Genomic DNA, 14,764 nt, shown 5'->3' with positions numbered 1-14,764 from the left:
TACACCTTGAATATTATGTGGTATCCATAGTTCAACAACTGCATCCAAATCTGCCGCCTCCCCGACTCAGAATGACAAGGGCAGCAGGTGATTGGGAACACCTCCACCTATAAATTTCCCTCCAAATCTCACAGCGCACAAACATCAACGTGCCTCAGCTGTTCCTTCATCCTCGTTGGGTCAGAATCCTGCAACTCACCACCTCATAGTAACTGGTTGGGGGCCATGCTACATTGCCCACAGTTTCCAAAGGTTAAGTGGGGTTAATCATAATAATAATCTTTATTATTGTCACAAGTAGGCTTACATTAACACTGCAATGAAGTTGCTGTGAAAATCCCCCAGTCGCCACATTCTGGCGCCTGTTCGGGTACACGGAGGGAGAATTCAGAATGTTCGCTTCACCTAACAAGCACCATCTTTCGCGACTTTTGGGAGGAAACCGCAGCACCCGGAGGAAACCCACGCAGACACGGGGAGAACGTGCAGACTCCGCACAGACAGTGATCCAAGCCGGGAATCGAACCTGGGTCCCTGGCGCTGTGAAGCAACCCACAGGGGATGGAGGGTGGCAGAGTGGACCAGGTCAGGGTGCTCTTTGAGATGGTTGATGCAGACTCCTTGCGCACTGTAGGGATTCTGTGGGGGGCAGGGTCTGCAGGAAGAAAAATCGCTTTTTAAGCCCGTCCGACCTCTCAAACAAGCCAGGCTTCCCATGATAAAAGCGCTGGCAACCTATCTCCGCCCAGCCAAGGGCTCTTGCTGCTGTGGCCCAAGATGTGCTCTTTAAACCCTGGCTGCCCAATGAGGGATCCGGTTCTGTTCCGTACTGTTGCCTAGTGACAACAGGCTGTCTCGCAGGCTGGAGAAGAAAGAGGGAGTGTTGTATTTTTGGGCTCATTGTCGATGCAGAGCTGAGGGTGCTGACATAACAAAGAGGAGAGAGAGAGCTGCTATTGCAGTGGCCCTGAGCTCAGTCCCCTGATTGTAGAATCTGTCGCAGTTACACCTCTGGATTTACTCCGCACGGCAGAGCTGCCAGGAGACGAAGGGACACAGAGGAGGGAGGAGGTGGGGGAGAAAATACTACGAGCCCAGCACCTGACGGTAAGATTGACTGACCAGTCAAAACCCTTTCCTCTGACACTAGGATGTAGCGCTGGCAGGAATACTGTGTGAAGGTGTTGAGCTCAGGGGGGGGGGGGGGGGGGGGGGGGGGGGGGGGGGGGTCAGCAATAGTGAGGGGCAAACCTCTGCCGATTTCTCAAACTGTTCCTTCAACAACAAAAAACTGCCCAGTGCTGATTTTTCACAAATAAAAAACAGCAAGTGCGGCGATCAGAGAGCTGAGGCCCTAAAGTGTTGAAAATGTACAGCAGGGTTTCTTCCAGATTTATGAAGAGACCAGATTGCGTTGTGTATTTCCAGCATTTCCCGGTTTTACATTTAGCCTCCCGAAGGCAATGGCTCATTATTCCTAACTGTGTCTAAATATATATATAGGTGTGGGTGTATATTTGTATGTGTAGCTGCCTGTCTGGTTGCATGTCCTGCAGCATGTGAATCTCAGAGAGATTTTCAATAGCCCTTTGCTGATGTGCTGTGAATGTGATATTCCTGGGGCAGGGTGGCCTCCTGGAAAAATACCCATGGATTTTGTCGCGATGTTCAAACATCTTCTGTTACTTCTCTGCCCTGTTGCTATAATGCGTCTATTGTCTTTGATTGCTCATCTATGCAGCCTTAGTGCTTAGTGCAGGGGGTAGCAGCAGAAAGTATTAGGAAGCAAGTTTGTGTTTTGCACACCAGGATCTATTATTAAAAATGGCTGCAATTCTTTAGAGATCCCCCCCCCCCCACCACCTGATCCCACTCCTTCATCCATCACCCCCCCCCCCTCACACTCCTTCACCCATCACCCCTCCCCCTGCTCCCACTCCTTCATCCATCACCCACTCCCCCCTGCTCCCACTCCTTCATCCATCACCCCCCCTGCTCCCACTCCTTCATCCATCAGCCCCCCTGCTCCCACTCTTTCATCCATCACCCCCCCTGCTCCCACTCCTTCATCCATCACCCCCCCTGCTCCCACTCCTTCATCCATCACCCCCTCCCCTGCTCCCACTCCTTCATCCATCACCTTCCCCCCTGCTCCCACTCCTTCATCCATCACCTTCCCCCCTGCTCCCACTCCTTCATCCACCACCACCCCCACTCCTTCATCCATCACCCCCTCCCCCCTGCTCCCACTCCTTCATCCATCACCTTCCCCCCCTGCTCCCACTCCTTCATCCACCACCCCCCCACTCCTTCATCCATCACCCCCTCCCCCCTGCTCCCACTCCTTAATCCATCACCTTCCCCCCGTTCCCACTCCTTCATCCATCACCCCCCCCACTCCTTCATCCATCACCCCCCCCTGCTCCCACTCCTTCATCCATCACCTTCCCCCCCGCTCCCACTCCTTCATCCATCACCTTCCCCCCCTGCTCCCACTCCTTCATCCATCACCTTCCCCCCTGCTCTCACTCCTTCATCCATCACCCCCTCCCCTGCTCCCACTCCTTCATCCACCACCTTCCCCCTGCTCCCATTCCTTCATCCATCACCCCCCCCCCCCCCTGCTCCCCACTCGTTCATCCATCACAACCACCCCCCCCCCCCCCCCCCCCCCCCCCCCCAGTGGGTAGATCTTGGGATTGACCTTCCACAGGGCATCCCGCCTTGGAAAGCACTACGTCAGGAGTAGACACCAAGAATGTTTTTAAGGAATCCACTGTTTGGTTGTGGCCGGCGGGGTCACGGTGGGGATCACGGGAAGGGACGGGCAGTTTGGTGAGTGAGCCAAAGGGGGTTTGGTGGGATCCAGGCTACACCACCCAAATTTTCAATTTCCACCAATACCGAGTGCGGCTTCAGCCCTGTTAGGAACAGAGAAATTCCCAGATCCAAGAGAACCAAGGTCCATCTTGCTCACCTTCCACCATCTTAGTAATCGCATACGTTACAACAATAATGGGAGTTGTTGACTAACTGCAGAGATCAATGTCTCTCAATGAGTCCACAGTAAAATGTTCCCGATGGTGGGGGAGTCCAGAACTAGGGGTCATAGTTTGAGGATAAGGTGTAAATTTTTAGGACTGAGGTGAGGAGAAAGTTCTTCACCCAGAGAGAGTGGTGAATCTGTGGAATTCGCTATCACAGAAAGTAGTTGAGGCCAAAACATTGTGTAATTTCAAGATGGAATTCGATATCGCTCTTGGGGCTAAAGGGGTCACGGGATAGGGGGAGGGGAAGGTAAGATCAGGGTATTGAACCTGATGATCAACCATGATCACTAAGTGTCTTTAAGACAGAGATAGATAGGTTTTTGATCAATAAGGGGATCAGGGGTTATGGGGAGAAGGCAGGAGAATGGGGATGAGAAAATATCAGCCATGATTGAATGGCGGAGCAGTCCCGATGGGCCAAGTGGTCTAATTCTGCTCCTATGTCTTATGGTCTTATCATAATGAATTGCAGAGTAGGCCTGTAGGGCCGAATGGCCTCCTTTTTAAAATAAATTTAGAGTATCCAATTCCTTTTTTTTCCAATTAAGGGGCAATTTAGCGTGGCCAATCCACCTACCCTGCACATCTTTGGATTGTGGGGGTGAAACCCATGCAGACATGGGGAGAATGTGCAAACTCCACACGGACAGTGACCCAGAGCTGGGATGGAACCCGGGTGCTCGGCACCGTGAGGCAGCAGTGCTAACCACTGTGCCGCTGTGCCGCCTCGGGCCGAATGGCCTGCTCCTGCTTCTATTTCCTATGTCTGTTTCTATGTATGACACCGGCATTAGACAAGGCTTTGGGAAGTATAGGTCCAAAGTCACCCTCTCCCTTTTCCTTCTCAAAGTCAATTGTGGCTCGTGGCTAGGGTTGCCAATCCTCCAGGATTAGCCCGGAGTCTCCAGGAATTGAAGCTAAATGCTGTGTGTCACCCTGGAGAAAAATCATCAGGACATCGAAAAAGATTGGGTTCTTTGAATATTTCTCTTTACCAGGTATAGAAATATTGAAAAGGTGGTGGGGGTGGCGGGAGGCTGCTTGGCTGTTGGTCACGCATCATCCAATTGGATAATAAGTCTCCTTGCGTTCCAATTGACTCAGGAAGACCGTGCGTCACAAGGATGGACCTGTTGGCCGATTAATGACTGGAGCGTGAGGGCAAGTCATGTGGTGAAACCTCCAGGAATACATTTAATCACAGTTGGCTACCCGACCCTAATCACGCTGGTCAACCCTGCCCCTCAATCGTGCACCGATGTGGCATCCTTTGCATCAGAAGCATGTGCATGCACCCCAACATTTTTGCAACTTGAAGGGATCCTGCAGCACCCAAAAATCCAATTTTAATAATAATATTGTCACAATAGGCTTACATAGGGCAGCACGGTGGCACAGTGGTTAGCATTGCTGAGGACCCGGGTTCGAATCCCGGCCCCGGGTCACTGTTTGTGTGGAGTTTGCACATTCTCCCCGTCTTTGTGTGGATCTCACCCCCACAACCCAAAAGATGTGCAGAGTAGGTGGATTGGTCGCGCTAAATTGCCCCTTATTGGACAAAAAATAAATAAAATAATTGGCTACACTAAATTTATGAATAAAGAAAAAACAATAGGCTTACATTATATTAACACTGCAATACAGTGAAAGTTGCCACACTCCGGCTCCTGTTCGGGTTCACTGAGGGAGAATTCAGAATGTCCAATGCACCCAACAAGCACGTCTTTGGACTGTGGGAGGAAAGCGGAGCACCCGGAGGAAACCCATGCAGACACGGGAAGAACATGCAGACTCTGCACAGACAGTGACCCAAGCCGGGAATCGAACCTGGGACCCTGGCGCTGGGAAGCAACAGTGCTAACCACTGTACCACCCTCAGCACGAGGTCCCATCTGTTTGAGGATCTTGCTAAGTGCAAATTGGGTGTCAGACTTCTCTATGTAACGATCTTGACCGCAGAAGGACTTCACAGGAGCTGAGAAAGACTTTTGTGAGGTTGTGAAATGCACCCTATGGACCAATTAGCACTCAAAGTGAGACCAGTAGGAATTCTGCGCAGCCAGTTGATATGTAAATGCTTCAATGTTCTTTGAACTAGAAATTGTACCAGTTGAAGCCAACTGGACTGAGTTAACACAAAAATTGATTGCGCGACTTGATCAGCTTAATAAGAAATTGCCCCTGGCTGCCTGTGAGGGAACTATTGCATGATTAGTTGCCACAGGACACTGTCACTGTGAAGATTGTGAAGATTAATATCGCACTGACTTTTGTTTCTTTCAAATTTTCTGTCAGACTGCAAATAATTTTGCACGTACAAACCTCTGGAATATTTGCAATTTTAGTTTTCCTCTCAATAATTCAGCACAATTTATATCAAGCTGGCCTGTTAAAAATTATCTGTGTTCCCCTGGTGGACTGGTCATCTGGATTAATTCCAGAACTGAAGTTCTAGACGTTCCTATGCTTGATGGCCAAGCTTCCCAATCTCCTCCTATTCGACAGTGGCCCTTCCCCACCTCCTCCCACTCATTTGGGGACCTCATTCACAACCTTCTCTCTCAATGGCAATCCTCCTTCCACACCCCCTCCCCCGATGGTAACCCTCTTTTCCCACCTCCCCCGTCAATGGACCTCCTCCCTCAATGGTGTCCCTTCTTCCCCACCGTCAAGTGGGAGGGGATCAGGCATCAGGCTGGGAAAAGCCAATGTCAAGAGTCGGAAGATGTTTGGGGGGGGGGGGGGGTGACTACCATCAAGAGAGGTGGTCAGGCAGGAGTATCGAGGTGTACGAATTGTAAAATCTGTGGGGCAGAAATGCAGGATGTGGGGGAAATTGTAACAAAGAGGCACGAGGTACTTTAGCTTTATTACCAAGTACTCCAACCAGTTCGGAACAAATCATCCGCTGCCACAACGCTCAACAGAAGTAGAACAGTCCTCACACAGGACAAGCATAAAGAAGGTACTGGGCAATCTGGCGGGTGCTACATCGCCAATGATTGCTATTGTTCAGAGCAACTTGTTCTGGCAGTGAACAAAGCAGCTAACCGAGCATTTAGTAAATCCTGATGGGCAGGCTACTCAGCCAGCGATTGCTGCTGGTCTGAGCCGGAGCCTCCTGGAGCAGTGCTTTGCAAACTTTTTTTCCAGGGACCCATTTTTACCAATCGGCCAATCATCAGGACCCATGCCGCCCGACCTTCACCGGCCGACCTTCGCGACCCGCGCCGGCCGACCTTCGCAGCCCGCCATTTTCTCTTACTGTTAATGCGAGAGGTGAGCCTGCTTGGTCCTCACGATCTCACTCCAATCAGGTTCACAGGAAGTGAGGGCTAAGTGCATATCAGGTGAAGGATTCAGCCGGTTCCTTTGTGCCATCTTCATCTTTGTCAGGACAGAAAATCCAACCTCACACATGTAGGTCGTTGTGAAGGGCAAAAGCAACAAAATGCTTGTTTTACTCAGCTCCGGATACACCTCAGAGACGCGACTCCAGAATGCCGACAGCCTCATTGACTTGTGCCGTGTTTTTAGTATGCTGTCACAGCTGAGGCGCAGAAGCTCAGTTTCTTCATTTGGAGTCAGCTGCATGTTAAGAACTGATTCTGGGGTCTCAAACTCAAAAGGGTTTTTCACCCTCCTCCCTCAAAATCTTAAACTTCTCCTCTGGAAAGTAGCGACCAAAATTGTTGATCAGGGCAGCCAGATGCAACTGAGAAGGCTTGCCAGTCCATTTACAGTTTCCTTACTAATGTTGTTTCCTTCAACGTGTCGAAGCAGTGTGGGGAATATATAGCAGTTTTGGCTTTGTACTCGCAATTGCCAAACTTCCAATGTCTTTTGGAAAGCTTTGATTTCTTCACAGTGCCGAAAGCAATCATCATCTTTCCCTTTCAATTTGAGGTTCAGTTCATTTAGAATTGAAAGGATGTCTGCAAGGTAAGACATAGTTAGTATCCAAGTTTCATCAGCCAACAAATCAGCCAGAGAGGACAATTTTTCGAGGAGGAAAGCGTGGATTTCGTACGTCAGTTCATAAACTCTTGAGTAGCACCCGACCCTTTGACAGCCAATGTACTTCTGTGTGGAACAATAAATGTGTGTGCTCAGGCCCCATATCGGAACACAGAGTATCAAAAGGTTGGGTATTGAGTGGGCTGCGTATAATGTAGTTCACAACTTTCACAATTCCTTTCAACACCACTTCAAGATCGGATGGAATTCCTTTCGATGCCAGTGCCTCACAGTGAATAAAACAATGATTCCAAACAATGTCCTGACCAGCTGCCTCTTTTACCCTCACTATAACTCTGCTGTTTATCCCAGTCATGTTGGCTGCTCCATCGCTTGTGATTCCTCTGCAATGAACCCAGTCAAGCCCGCACTTTCCAACCACAAAACTATTCAAAGCTTCAAAAATCTCTGCGCCAGTCGTGTGGGTTGGTAAAGTCAGGTAGCGCAGCAGATCTTCAACAAATTCATTGTGCCAAACATACCTAAACTAGCAAGGTTGCACAATCTGAAATGTCTGCACTTTGTAATGACCTGGAGTCGACTGCTCATTAGAATTGGTTCATTGTCCCGTGTACCAAGGTACAGTGAAAAGTATTGTTCTGCGTGCAGTTCAGACAGATCATTCCATACATGAAAAGAAAATACATAACAGGGCAAACATAAAATACACAATGTAAATACATAGACACAGACATGGGGTGAAGCATACAGGAGATGTGTGAGGAGATCGGATCAGTCCATAAGAGGGTCGTTTAGGAGTCTGGTGACAGCGGGGAAGAAGCTGTTTTTGAGTCTGTTCGTGCGTGTTCTCAGACTTTTGTATCTCCTGCCCGATGGAAGAAGTTGGAAGAGTGAGTAAGCCGGGTGGGAGGGGTCTTTGATTACACTGCCTGCTTTCCCCCGGCAGCGGGAGGTGTAGACAGAGTCAATGGATGGGAGGTGGGTTCATGTGATGGACTGGGCTGTGTTTACGACTCTGTATTTTCTTGCGGTCGTGGGCTGAGCAGTTGCCATACCAGGCTGTGATGCAGCCCGATAGGATGCTTTCTATGGTTTACCAGTAAAAGTTGGTAGGGGTTAATGTGGACATGCCGAATTTCCTCAACTTCCTGAGAAAGTATAGGTGCTGTTGTGCTTTCTTGTTCGTAGTGGGACGTGGGTGGACCAGGACAGATTGTTGGTGATGTGCACCTGGGAATTTGAAGCTGTCAACCATCTCCACCTCGGCCCCGTTGATGCTGACAGGGGGATGTACAATACTTTGCATTAGGGTGGAGACGATCAATGATTTAAAAAGAAAATTAGATGGCACTTGAGGGATATAAACTTACAGAGCTAGTAATAGAGCAGTGAGTGCGGGGGGGTTTGTATGGAATGGGACTGACTGGATTGCTCCACAGTGAGCTGACATAGACTCGATGGGCCGACTGGCCTCCTTCTGCACCATCAGGACTCTGACTAAGAGCAGGGAAAATCTTCTGTCCCTCAACCAACAGCACCAAAAGCGAACAGCTAGTTGTCGCCGCCCTTGCTGCTGTGGGATCTTGCTGTGCGCATTTTGGCTGTGGTTCAACCTTACTTTCCAACAATAACTCCGCCTGAAAAGCAACTTAATTGGCTGGGAATCACTTCACGACATCCTGAAGTGCTATACAAACGCACGTCCTTATTGCTTATTGATGATCTCTTGGCTCACCCCCTGGCTTTGAAGGCAATAATGTAACATCGAAGCTTCCATATCTCACAATCTCGCTAAATGTACAGCTGCTATTTAACATGTTGAGGTAATTGGCTGAAAGATCGGAAGGAAAGATGAAGAGAGTTTCTTTGACCGCAGTGAGTTCTGATCTGAGACAGCATTGGCTAAAGGTTTGGTGGAAGCAGATTCGATCGGAACTCCCAAAAAGCAATTGGGTTAATATTTGAAGAGGCAATATGTTTCAGGGCTATGAGGAAAGAGCAGGGCGAGTGGGGGGGGGGGGGGGGCAATAGGATAGCCCTATTAAAGAGCCAGCACTGACATGATGGCTAAATGTCCTCCTTCTGTGTTAGGGCATGTCATGATGATAGGCACTTGATGGCCGGCACAGACATAATGGGCCGAATGGCCTCCTACTGTGCTGTAAAAGCTGTATCCAGGGCAGGTACTGAGAAAAGTCCAATGCAATGGGGCCTGTGTGTGGTGTGTGTGTCAGCCCCGGCATTTAACAAGGTTAAGCACATCAATTCCTTTACCAACCTGATTAGAAGCGGGGAATAAACAGGAAGAATCAGTAACTTTATCTGCTGCTGTTTCACATCAAAAGGTTCCTTATTGGATCTCAGTTTGTTGATTAACTTGGATTATTGTCCTGTCAGAACACAGAGCCAGCAACTAAAAATTCCAGATAAAAATCCCTTATAAATAATGTCAATAAACATACCGCAAGGATCTGTTTTTGAGCCACTGCTGTTTGTCATTTTTATAAATGACCTGGAAGAGGGTGTAGGAGGATGGGTTAGTAAATTTGGTCGGTGGAGTTGTGGATAGTGCTGAAGGATGTTATAGGATACAGAGGGACATAGATAAGCTGCAGAGCTGGGCTGAGAGGTGGCAGATGGAGTTTAATGCGGAAAAGTGTGAGGTGGTTCACCTCGGAAGGAGTAACAGGAATGCAGAGTACTGGGCTAATGGCAAGATTCTTGGTAGTGTAGATGAACAGAGGGATCTCGGCATCCAAGTACATAAATCCCTGAAAGTTGCCACCCAGGTTAATAGGGCTGTTAAGAAGGCTTATGATGTGCTAGCCTTTATCAGTAGGGGGATTGAGTTTCAGAGCCACGAGGTCATGCTGCAGCTGTGCATAACTCTGGAGCGGCCGCACCTGGAGTACTGCGTGCAGTTCTGGTCACCACATTATGGGAAGGATGTGGAAGCTTTGGAAAGGGTTCAGAGGAGATTTACTAGGATGTTGCCTGGTATGGAGGGAAGGTCTTACGAGGAAAGGCTCAGGGACTTGAAGTTGTTTTCGTTAGAGAGAAGAAGGCTGAGAGGTGACTTAATAGAGACATATAAGATAGTCAGAGGGTTAGATAGGGTGGACAGTGAGAGTCTTTTTCCTCGGATGGTGATGACCAACATGAGGGGACATAGCTTTAAATTGAGGGGTGATAGATATAGGACAGATGTCAGAGGCAGTTTCTTTACTCAGAGAGTAGTAGGGGTGTGGAACGCCCTGCCTGCAACAGTAGTAGACTCGCCAACTTTAAGGGCATTTAAGTGGTCACTGGATAGACATATGGATGAAAATGGAATAGTGTAGGTCAGATAGGCTTCAGATGGTTTCACAGGTCGGCGCAACATCGAGGGCCGAAGGGCCCGTACTGCGCTGTAGTGTTCTATGTTCTAAAGTAGGGACCCAGTTACCCCCTTCCCCATAGTCATTGTAACCAGTAGCCTGGCCTAGTGATTAAAGCTCACTCAAAGCCTGTGACTACCCCGGTACCTCACCTATATTCCCTTTGTGCAGCCTTCCCTCTCCCAATGGCGCAGATCTTTGTCAAGGACCTGTATCCAGGTAACCAGGCCTCATGCATGTAGCCTAAACAGTGACAATCCACCAGGATACTTGTCTGAGGAACAGGATAAGCCATGGCTCGGTTGGCACCATTGCGTTTAGATAGTCTGAGCGTTCACAGTCGCATCCACGGGACTTGAGCACAGAGTCCAGGCTGACATTGCCAGTGCGGTTCGGAGGCAGTGCTGCACCATCGGAGGCACCGTTAACTGTGTGGGATTTTCATTCGAGGCCCCCCCTCAGGGTGGCCCCCAAACCATGTCCCAAAATATTACTTTCCCGAAAGGAATTGATTCTAATTTGCATCAATAAGAAATTGCTTCCATTGTCCACCCAAGGAGCCTGTTCCATAGATAGACACCAACTCGCTGAAATACAAGGCGAGATGTTACTCAGAGTGATGGGCTAGGAGTGGGGGAGGGCCGATAAAATGCTGGGGGTCATTGCATCAGAATGGTTTCTTGACATTTTACTAATGGTATTGGCAACGGCCTGGCTACCTGCTTACCCAGGGGAGTGTGACATTATGATAAATGATCTACATCTAGCTCTCCCTAGTGGTTGATCGGGACATAACATTAACCCTTACCATTCTGGAGCGGGACCTGAACCCACAGCCTTCTTACCCTGAGGTGAGAGTTTCTCCCTCTCGCTATGACTGGCACCTAAAAAAGCTTCTTAGCGTGAGACATAAACACAAATAAGAAAAAGGAACTTTTAATGGAAGAAATGGACATTTGGTCTTTGATTTGCATCATCATATTTTCAGCTAGTTTGGTCCAAAACGCAGCCAGACCAATCAACGGCCGTCAGTTATCATGACACATTTGAAATGTTCTCTTCATGCAATCATTCTGGGAAATTTCTGATTCATCGCATGACGGTATGAGTCGAAATCTCCTCCAACTAAATAGTGGGAAGAGGAGAGCCATTGTCTTCAGTCCCCACTACAAACCTTGCCATTGATCCCATTCCAATCCTTGGTCAGACAGCTCACAGCTCGGTGACCTATTTGACCCTGAACTAAGCTTCTGGCCCCATTGCCACCTCCATCGTCAAGATCACCTCCGCCCACCATCTCCGATCCCACCACAGCCCAAGCCTTTGTTACCTCCAGACTGCTCCAGTGATTGCTCCACGTCCACAGCTCTCCAGGCCGTGAGCTGGGGCATCATTGGCTAGTGCTCGATTCGACAATGACGTCTACTCAGGGTTCCGAGCTTCTGACCTGCATCATCATGTGACTGAACAGGCCAATTCTTGACCTGCGGAACTTTGAGCTCCGTGGGGTACTGGCATCTGGAGAGGAGGATTTACTCCCTTTTCTTTCCTTCTCTGCCGCCATTCTGCCTTATCATTAAGACCTCAGAGCGTGGCGCAGCTCGATGGACAAGTTGTCACTATTCTGATCGATTAGCAGCAAGCTCCTCCCAGCTATCAATGCTTCTGTGCTTTAAGGACAGGCACAGAGTCTCCTGGAAGTTTTCTCTTTGTCCTCCTATGGAGCACTGGCCAATTGAGAGTTGGGAAAATGAGAACTGCTAGCTGGGAAGCAGTGTTGAAGTTGATTTTGCAGCAGTTTTGCCTGACTGCTTGTGGGACAGCAGCTTCAGCTCTAGAATTCCCTCCCTAAATCTCTCACGGTAGCACAGTGGTTGCTTCACAGCTCCACGGTCCCAGGTTCGATTCCCGGCTTGGGTCGCTGTCTGTGCGGAGTCTGCACGTTCTCCCAGTGTCTGCTTGGGTTTCCTCCGGGTGCTCCGGTTTCCTCCCACAAGTCCCGAAAGACGTGCTGTTAGGCGAATTGGACTCTCAATTGGCCAGGGGGTGAGCCAAGAGATCATCAATAAGCAAGAAGGACATGTGTTTTTATAGCACCTCAGGATGTCTTGAATTCTCCCTCTGTGTACCCGAACAGGCGCCGGAGTGTGGTGACTAGGGGCTTTTCACAGTAACCTCATTGCAGTGTTAATGTAAGCCTACTTGTCACAATAAAGATTATTATTATTATTAATATCTCTCTTTGCCTTTCTTTTCCTTTAAGATATTTCTTAAAACTTACCTCTTTGATCAAGCTTCGTTAACTGTCCCACTCTCTCCTTATTGGCCCGGTAACAAATTTTGTTTGATAGCATTTTAATCACATCAAAGGGGCCCTATAAATGCATGTTGTTGTTGGAATACCCTTCAACTGCAAGTTGTTCGATTCTGCACATAAACAATGTCTTTCACGTTGCAGTTGTGAGGTGTCCAAGGTTATGCTGCGTTATATTAACTGAAGCACTTGTGCCTTAAGCTATCGATCCAGAGCAGAAAGCAAAGCAAGTAGATTTACGGCTACCAGAATCTCTCAAGGAAAATGAGACACATTGATGGGTGAAGAAGTGACAAACAGTAGGAACCGGTGTGAATTGAAAATGAAATGAAATGAAATAAAAATCGCTTATTGTCACGAGTAGGCTTCAAATGAAGTTACTGTGAAAAGCCCCTCGTCGCCACATTCCGGCGCCTGTTTGGGGAGGCTGGTACGGGAATTGGTGTTAAATGAATGATCACATCGCAGAATGAACTATCTTAGCAAGGTCCCTATTTGAAGTGTAAATATGTGAGCGCCCCAGCATCTGTACTGCAGAGACTGAAGGAAACATGAACTAATGGTTACAGTTAATATGAAATCACTGTTAACCTGCATTAGAAGCAGAGAGGCTGGATGGCCCATCATACCCATTCCAACTCCCCTGAAGTTACAGGCACCCAAAACAAATCCACAATCTCATCCCACTGCCGTAACAACAACAACCGGCATCCATGAGGGAAGGAAATCTGCCGTTCTTACCCGGTCTGGCCTACATGTGACTCCAGATCCACAGCAACGTGGTTGACCCCGAACCGCACTCTGAAACAGCACAGCAAGCCAATCAGTACAAGGCCAATTAGCAATGGGCAAAAAATGCCTCGTCAGTGACACCCACATCCCATCAAATAATTAAAGAAGTACTTCTATTTACACATCGCCTTTAATAGAGTTAAACATGGGGCACGCCACAGGAGCATTGTAAAACAAACCACGACACGGAGTCACAAAAGGAGATATTAGATCACAGAATGGTACAGTACAGAAGAGGCCCTTCAGCCCATCAAGCCTACACCAACAAAAAACAGACGACCCTAATCTACACTAATCCCACTTCCCGGCACTTAGCCCATAGCCTTGAACGTTCCGCCATTTCAAGTGCTCATTCAAATATTTTTAAAAGATTGTGAGGTTTCCCACCTCAATTACCCTCCCAGTCAGTGCATTCCAGATTCCCGCCACTCTCCGGGTGAATTTCGTTTTCCTCAAATCCCTCTGAATCTACAGCCTTTCACCTTAAAATGATGCCCCCTTGTTATTGACCCTTCAACTAAGGGGAACAGCTGCTTTCCACCCATCCCATCCAAGGCCCCTCAGAATCTTATACACTGCAATCAGGTCGTCGTCTCCCCCCCCTCCCCCCCCCCCCCCCCCCCCCCCCCCCCCCCCCAGCCTTCTCTGCTCCAAAGAAACAGCCTGTCCAGCCTCTCTTCACAGCTCAAATGCTCCAGCAACATCCTGGTGAATCTCCTCTGCACCCTCTCCAACGCAATCACATCCTTCCTGCAGTGCGATGACCAGAACGGCACGCAGCACTCCAGCTGTGGCCTAACCAAATTCCTGTACGGCTCCAACATTACCTCCCTGCTCTTATAATCTAATCCACGACTGATAAAGGTAAGTGTCCCGTAAGCCTTCTTAACTACCCTATTAACCTGACCTGCCGCCCTCAGGGATCTGTGGGCAAACACCCCAAGATTCCTCTGTTCCTCTGAGTTTCCTAGTCTCCTATCACTCATTGAGTACTCACTTGTCTTGTTAGTCCTTCCAAAGTGTATCACCTCAAACTTTTCAGGGTTAAATTCCATCTGCCCATCTGACTAACCCCTCTTGGCTTCCCAGCGCCAGGGTCCCAGGTTCGATTCCCCACTTGGGTCACTGTCTGTGCGGAGTCTGCACGTTCTCCCCGTGTCTGTGTGGGTTTCCTCCGGGTGCTCCGGTTTCCTCCCACAAATCCCGAAAGACGCGCTTGTTAGGTGAATTGGACATTCTGAATTCTCCCTCCG

The 14,764-nt window shown here is 48.8% G+C and overlaps 1 protein-coding gene across 1 annotated transcript in view; it reads left to right on the top strand.

Annotated features, from left to right (window-relative positions):
- The first annotated feature begins 650 nt into the window (after positions 1-650).
- The window catches only part of si:dkey-91i10.2 (uncharacterized protein LOC555224 homolog), a 213,505-nt gene continuing 199,391 nt past the window's right edge, over positions 651-14,764 (top strand). Inside the window, exon 1 of the mRNA XM_038790098.1 lies at positions 651-1,107. The gene's annotated coding sequence lies outside the window, so the exon portion shown is untranslated. The remainder of the gene's footprint in view (positions 1,108-14,764) is intronic.

This window comes from Scyliorhinus canicula, chromosome 2 (genome assembly GCF_902713615.1).
Source record: "Scyliorhinus canicula chromosome 2, sScyCan1.1, whole genome shotgun sequence".
Lineage (NCBI taxonomy): Eukaryota > Metazoa > Chordata > Chondrichthyes > Carcharhiniformes > Scyliorhinidae > Scyliorhinus > Scyliorhinus canicula.
This window is presented reverse-complemented; position numbering and strand designations above follow the sequence as displayed.